Here is a 7472-nt window from a genome sequence, read left to right as displayed (position 1 = left end):
ATCTTCTGTCCCATACTGACACCACTGCACAGGGGATGGTGAGTCTAGTGTGTGAGGGCATGGAGGAAGATGTAAAAATGTTTGAAAATGTGGACGTAGGTGGACTGTCCACTGCACTGATTTTTTTAATTTTTTTTATGACATGCCTGCTGTTCAAGGAATGTCAGAAATATTCTGTCACGTTCAGTGTGGGAGGTTGTGCTCATGACCAAGATCCAAGAGGCCCAAGAAGAGACTCATTAAGTCATGCTTAATGAAGATTTCCAGGCTGTGTGCAAGTCACTGGGTGTTTAGCCAGAAACTTAATTCCAGCTGTGCATTTATTTGCTTCTCTGCTGTGTCATGAACATTAATGCATATAGTCTGATTTGTGTCTATTCAGATTATATTTTGTTTCCTAGGGGGTGGGTAAGCTGTATTTTCTTCCAACATCCCTGTCAGTTTTCACCCTTGTCCCAAAAGTGATGTTTGTTCTCAGAATTCGGTTGGTGTCACTTCTGTTAGAGTTCGCTTGACAGTACATTAATGTCAAGAGGGAAATCTCATTCAGTCATTCTCAAGACTTCAAAAGAACACTATTGAATGTAAAAACTGCAAAGTCATGGCTATTTCTAGTTGCAGCTAAAAGGGCATAAGACATTATACTGTTTTGCCTTGGTCTTGGAGATGACTTTCTTACCCTTGAACATTTGGAGGAGAACAATATAAGTTACAACATCATCAAATTGTCATCCTGTCATTGTTGACTCCAGTCTTGTGTATAGAACATCTCCTGAGAGTGGCCTGGGAAGACTATACCATGGATGGCATGTAACTGTTATATTTTGAAAAATGATTTGACATCACTGGTGGTTTGAAGTGCATTTGAGGAGGCATCAGAATTAACATACTGTCAGTTTCATTTATTGTACTGCACAGAGTCAGCACATGGTGTCACTCAAGTGCACTAAGGCTCAGTTTTGTCACTCTGCAGGGAGTCACCATAGCAGATCTAGTGCACTGCAAATGGGGTGACTTCTTCAATCTGAGAGACCTCATTACAGAATTGAGCCTGCAGGCTTTTCTTGTCTTATTTTAGCCAGGACATAATTTAGTCAGGATCAGTATTGAAAGACAAGGCAGCAGAAATAGAGGCGGGCAAGGGAATACCTCCGGCCCGTGAAAGGTGCCTTTTGGATACAATCATGTAGGGCTGTATTCTCAAAGCATTATTTGACCAATTTTACAGCATTATATGGTCACATTATTCAGCAAATTACTTTTTGTTACAAAGTTACTTTTGACGTATTTTGGTTTATTTTTCTGCCAAACTACACAAACAGTATTTTTAAATTTCCACAGGGGTTGTTCACAGTGCACAGATCATTGTGTGTGTGGAAATAAGACGTATTCACAAAGCAGAAGATGCCTAATAAATGAGGGCAATGTGCATAAAAAAGAAAAGGACAAGTTCAGGAAAGGGAAATTATTAGAATTTTATTTGTATGTCTTACTTCATTTATCTTTACTTTATCCTTCTATGTGTACATGTAACTGAGCTTTGACAATATGTTGCTGAAACGTTTTTGCCAATGCCAATAAAGCTTTCTTGCACTGAAAAAAAATTGAATTGAAAGAGAGAGAGGAAGAGAGAGAGAGAGAGAGAGAGCAGGCAATGATGTCTCCAGGGCTTCACAGAGAAACAGTCTTCTCAGTGTGATTCAGTTGAACAAACAACTGAATGAAAATGAATGGACGCCTTGTCATTCAGTGGCCATCAATGCTTGGGCTCTTTGGTTACCTTCAATGACTGGACTATGATTAGGAGCCCAAAGAGAGTCCTCTTAGACGTGGAACATGTATTCAAAAATGTTCTCCCCACAAAATGACTGTGCTTTTTGGTAATTTGGTCTCTGTCATCCTTTGATGTACTAGCTGAAAACATCAGTGTTCATTCTGCTGCTCCATTTGATCATATGATCTGTCTTGGTGTCCTTCTTTGTTATCTTGTTAATTTTCAAGTCACACCTGTCACAAAGGTGCACAGAATTGTGTACAGAGGAGTAGTGAAATAAAATCTTTCTTAGAACTTTCTACTTTCTGTTTTCTCCAAATAATGATATGTGTTGTGGCAGAAATGGCTAAAACGTTTCTTGTATATTTTATTCTGAATGAACATTTCAGAAGTTAGCTTGTGGATGTGGTGCCACACGGGGAGGGTATGAAGCAGTACCTGTGAGTTACATTCTGGTTTTGCAACCTGTAGTACATGTCTGAATTTGACATATAGAAGTAAGAATATGATCTTCATTTGTACAGAGGGGGAAATACCTATTCAATGAATTTAGGCTGAATCTTGAACATTCCAGTGGGCCAGGCTTGTGCAAAATTCCAGAATTTAATTGGAACTGGCTCTTAAATTCCAATTCAATTCTTGAATTTCACTTGCATTTCAATTGAGGTAGCAAAAAGAAGCAAAATTGCCATTCGAATTGTGCACAACCCTGCAGTGGGCTTGCTTGTGAATCTTGATCTTCAATTCCTTCCACAAATTATCTATGGGTTTAAGTCTGGTGATTGACTGGGATATTCCAAGTCCTTTATTTGTCTTCCCCAGAGCTGAATGAGACTCAAGTCTCCTGTGGATCATTGTCATACTAGACAGTCCATCCATGCCTCATCCTCATCACCCTGCGAAACCAAATCATCTCAATAATTTCCCAGCTCCATCCATTTTCCCTTAATAATATGGACTATCATCCCAGTAGCCCGTCATGACACTATGATGCATCCCCTCCAAACATGGCATGTGATATTATTGCCAAGAAGTTACAGGTCTCTCAGGGATATTGGCTCTGCAGTGGCTGTGTGCAGTTAAAACTTCACACCACAGATGGCGCTGTTGCTTCTCTCTTTGTATGGATTTTGTGTGTGCCATGCATGTGATGTGCATTTGAAAGAAAGAGTGACAGAAAGAGAGAGACAGAGAGAGAGAGAGAGAGAGAGAGAAAAGAGAAAGAGAGACTTCTGTCATGTGCAATCAGTGGCTGTCTGTCCCTTCACCACCCTGTGTGTATGATGCTGCATGCAGCATTGGAGCAAGGAACTGCACCAAAAGCACGGTCAGAAAAATGCTGGAGCCATGTCATGCTGTATGTCACATGTCCAATCAGGCAGTGCATACATTTATACACACTCTCTCTCTCACACACACACACACACACACACACACACACACACACACACACACACACACACACACACACACACACACACACATACACACACACACATGCTCAGAGAGAGGGAGAGAGAGAGAGAGAAACCCATAGTCTCTTGGGCTGGACTAGACTGTGGCCCTGGTCATTGGGGGATTTCTCTCAAAGTAATGGGCTGCTGCACTGCCAGCCTCCAATTATGCAGGTCAGGTCACTGGGGTACAAGAGCACTGATACTCTGATCTGCTTGTTTTTAAAACGCTCTCTCTCTCTCTGTGTGTGTGTGTGTGTGTGTGTGTGTGTGTGTGTGTGTTTGTAACACAGAAGCAGATAGAGCAAGTCAACTCCCCTTCCGTGAGAGCAAGTGAATGTGGCAGTGAGACATGTTGGAATAATTAAATTAGTATTAGCAGTGCGAGTGCATAATGGAGCTATCCCCCAGTGGAAATGCTGAGGCATGTATGTGTGGTCATTTGTCACTGTGAGGACCCTCAAACGGCAGGCCATTTGCATACTCCCTTGGAGTTATATCAGGCAGATGCAAAACAAATCTGCTTTTGCACCAAGTTCAATCAAGCACTTTACCAAACAATCGAGCACTTTAGAAACTGAATGCAAGTGTGTGTGTGTGTGTGTGTGTGTGCCAGGTGTGTCTATACAATATATGTCCATGTGTTTGTGCCTGAATGTCCTTGCGCATATTCGTGTGTTTGTTATTCTCTCTCTCTCTCTCTCTCTCTCTCTCTCTCTCTCTCTCTCACTCTCTCTCTCTCTCTCTCTCTGTGTGTGTGCGTGTGTGTGTCTGCGTGTGCATGTGGATGTGCGTGTATCTGTGTGTGTGCGAGGGTGGCATTTGGGAGGATTTAAACACTTGTTTTGCTGTGTGGTGTGTGGCCAGTCTGTCCGAGTGATTTCATTACAAATATATAGACTCTCAGAAGCCGCCTCCAAGTCATGTATTCTTTCAGAGACCATGATGAAAGCCAAAATATGACACCCCCCACCCTCCATCCCTCCCTTAATCCGTCACCCTTTAGCTGATTACAGTGGCCCCTCTTCCAATCTTTTTAAGTATGACACAAGATGAATTTGCCTCAAATTACTCCCCATTTCATCCGGAATGCTGTTAAAGTACGAAGGGCATTTTCCGCGGCGCTGGAGAAAAGCTGAGGCTTTTTCATCCGGAACCCTGCTGAGTCGGGTCAACAGTTCAGTGCCCTTATCGTCGTGCCATACAAATGCCATGCCAAGGCTGGCCAGCCCCAGAGGGGTGTCGAGTGTATTGCTGACGCTCGCTCTCTTTCTGTACATGTTTATGCATGTATGTGTGTACGTGTGTGTGCATGTGTGTGAATGTGTCTGGTGTGTGGGTGTGTGTATGTGTATGTGTATGTGTATGTGTATTTGTGTACAGTGGTGTAGTGGGGATTTTTAAAGTGGGGGGACGCTATTTTAATAACATCATTGTAAAAACTATCACGCACCTTCACATACATCGGTGCGACCAGCTTTCGTGAACATGAAATCGAATTAAAAAAAACAATTAAATTATATGGATTAGCTTCAAAATGTAGCATATAATGTCTTCACCCAAATTACACTTTTCCACCAAAGTCTATGAATATGGTCTGTAGCTTTTACTTTTGTTGTATCATACAATAAACAGACAAACCATAATGTAGAGTAGCCTATGTAATCTAGCGTAGTCTAATCTCCTTGACGCATAACATGCCGCGGCATGGCTTAATTCATTGCCACACGTAAACCATAGCAATAACAATAGCACAAGCAGGATTCACGCATTCAACACGCTGTGTGGTCAGCGTAGCTCAATTTGAGGGGGCGTGATATGTCATTGCGAATGATTAAAATGCAGAGGTGCACAGTCAATAAAACAAAAAGTGTGTTAGAGTGCTACAGCATGACGGTCATTCTTGAATTTTATGACAAAGAGGCCTAATTGGAGACGTTTGCGTGATGCGTTGTTATCACTGGTAACAACAGTTGTTGTTTAATAAATGCTTTTTAAAATGCTCAAAACAATGCTCCAAGAAGTGGGGGGACGGCGTTCCCCCGCGTCCAGCGCCCACTACACCCCTGTGTATGTGTGTATGTGTGTGTGCATGCGTGTGAATGTGTCTGGTGTGTGGGTGTGTGTGTGTATGTGTATGTGTATGTGTGTGTATGTGTATGTGTATGTGTGTGTGCATGCGTGTGAATGTGTCTGGTGTGTGGGTGTGAGTATGTGTATGTGTATGTGTATGTGTATGTGTGTATGTGTGTGTGTGCATGCGTGTGAATGTGTCTGGTGTGTGGGTGTGTGTATGTGTATGTGTATGTGTATGTGTATGTGTGTATGTGTGTGTGCATGCGTGTGAATGTGTCTGGTGTGTGGGTGTGTGTATGTGTATGTGTATGTGTATGTGTGTGTATGTGTATGTGTGTGTGCATATTATGTATGTGTGTGTGCGTGTGCATGTGTGTGAATGTGTCTTGTGTCTGGTGTGTGGGTGTCTGTATGTGTATGTGTGTGTGTGTGTGTGTGTGTGTGTGTGTGTGTGTGTGTGTGTGTGTGTGTGTGTAACAGATGCCTTGCCTCAGACTGCGTCTAGTTCTGCAGAGAGGAGGGGCGGCGAGGGGAGGCAGGGCTCCGGTGAAGCGCGCCTCCTGCACCCGCGCCCGAGACTGACGCCGGAGATAAGAAGTCGGGGGGTTTGGGGGCGGCTGCTGGACAGGGGCCAGCTCAGCTCTGATCACCAGCCAAACACTGCAGTCTGCTGTTTACTCTGTCTTACAGTGGCTGATGGCTGCTATTAACATAGACTAATGTGTCAGAGTGTGACAGAGGGACAGAGACATACAGAGAGGGAGAGAGAGAATGAGAGAGAGAAGGAGAAACTGAGAAGAAGGAGAGCACACAGAGGGATTTTTTGGTGTTCATGTGCATGTATTTATGTCCTCGATCACTCCCTTGGGCATGTTTCAGTGTTTACAGCTTGTTATGGGGTCTGAGTGATGGCGGTTTACCAGTGTGAACCATAGGGGGTTAGAGTTACTTGCCAATTATGGACCAGAGGGGGCTTTTATGCTTCTCTTATGAATCATCCGCAGCCCTCATCCTGCCCTTACACTCTGTATTATGCACACGCACACACACACACACACACACACACACACACACACACACACACACACACACACACACACACACACACACACACACACACACACACACACACACACACACACACAGAAAACACACACACACACACACACAGAAACACACACACACACACCTTATCAAATGTGTAATCACACTAGGAAACAATCCCATATTTTAAAGGTTAAACAAGAAATGGAAAATAACAGTAGTCCTGCAATAAAGTAAGCAAACACTCGAAAAGCGGTGAAAATTCAAACTTCAGAGGGAAACAATACAAGGACGAATATGAAGAAGTGTCTATAAACAGTTATATTGCAGATCACATTTCTTTATAAAAATTGTAATGGCATCTGTAATCAGGAGTGCACGACTCTTTATAATATTACTCATTACTACTCCTTAGGAAACATCAACCTGCTACCCTGATGCTGCTTTCAATCCTGTTCATTAATCAAATAAATTGATCATTATTTAGTAATGACCCAGGTACTCTGTTTAGATTAAGTGTTAGTTAGTATAATTTGTATTTTAGTATATTCTTTATCTTCTACTGTCCTTATTGCTTAGTTGTGTTTTTATATGATATACTTTAATTACTTTTTCTGCTGTTAAAGAATGTGTATGTGTTGTCTGTATGCTGCTGAGACCTTGAATTTCCCCTGGGGATCAATAAAGTATCTATCTATCTATCTATCTATCTATCTATCTATCTATCTAGGTAATCAAAAAGTCTGAGCAATGCTTTCCAAAAAGCCTTGAAATCAGCCGTCTCTAAACCTCTATTAACAAACTCCTTCAGACTCTGTGTCCATTGCAGTCACCAACTTGTTCAAATCTCATTTACAAGACAGGGTTACTTAATTTCCTTTAAAATATTTAAGCTGATTCTCATCAGAGTCTCCTAAGGATCTTCTATCATCAGACCTTTATGCTTTACTACCCAGCCATAATGGAAGTTAAAAATGACAAAAGTATAAAATGACAACGTTTCAATTTGAGTAAGTAAATTATCCTTTTTGACATGTTGTATGTGTCTTATGAAGGTTGATGACTAGATAATTAAGAAAGCAAGCTCAAGGTATAAGTATAAGTATATGTATATATACTCTTTT

The sequence above is a fragment of the Alosa alosa genome, chromosome 6 (assembly GCF_017589495.1).
Source record: "Alosa alosa isolate M-15738 ecotype Scorff River chromosome 6, AALO_Geno_1.1, whole genome shotgun sequence".
Lineage (NCBI taxonomy): Eukaryota > Metazoa > Chordata > Actinopteri > Clupeiformes > Clupeidae > Alosa > Alosa alosa.
Note: the sequence above shows the minus strand (reverse complement) of the source record.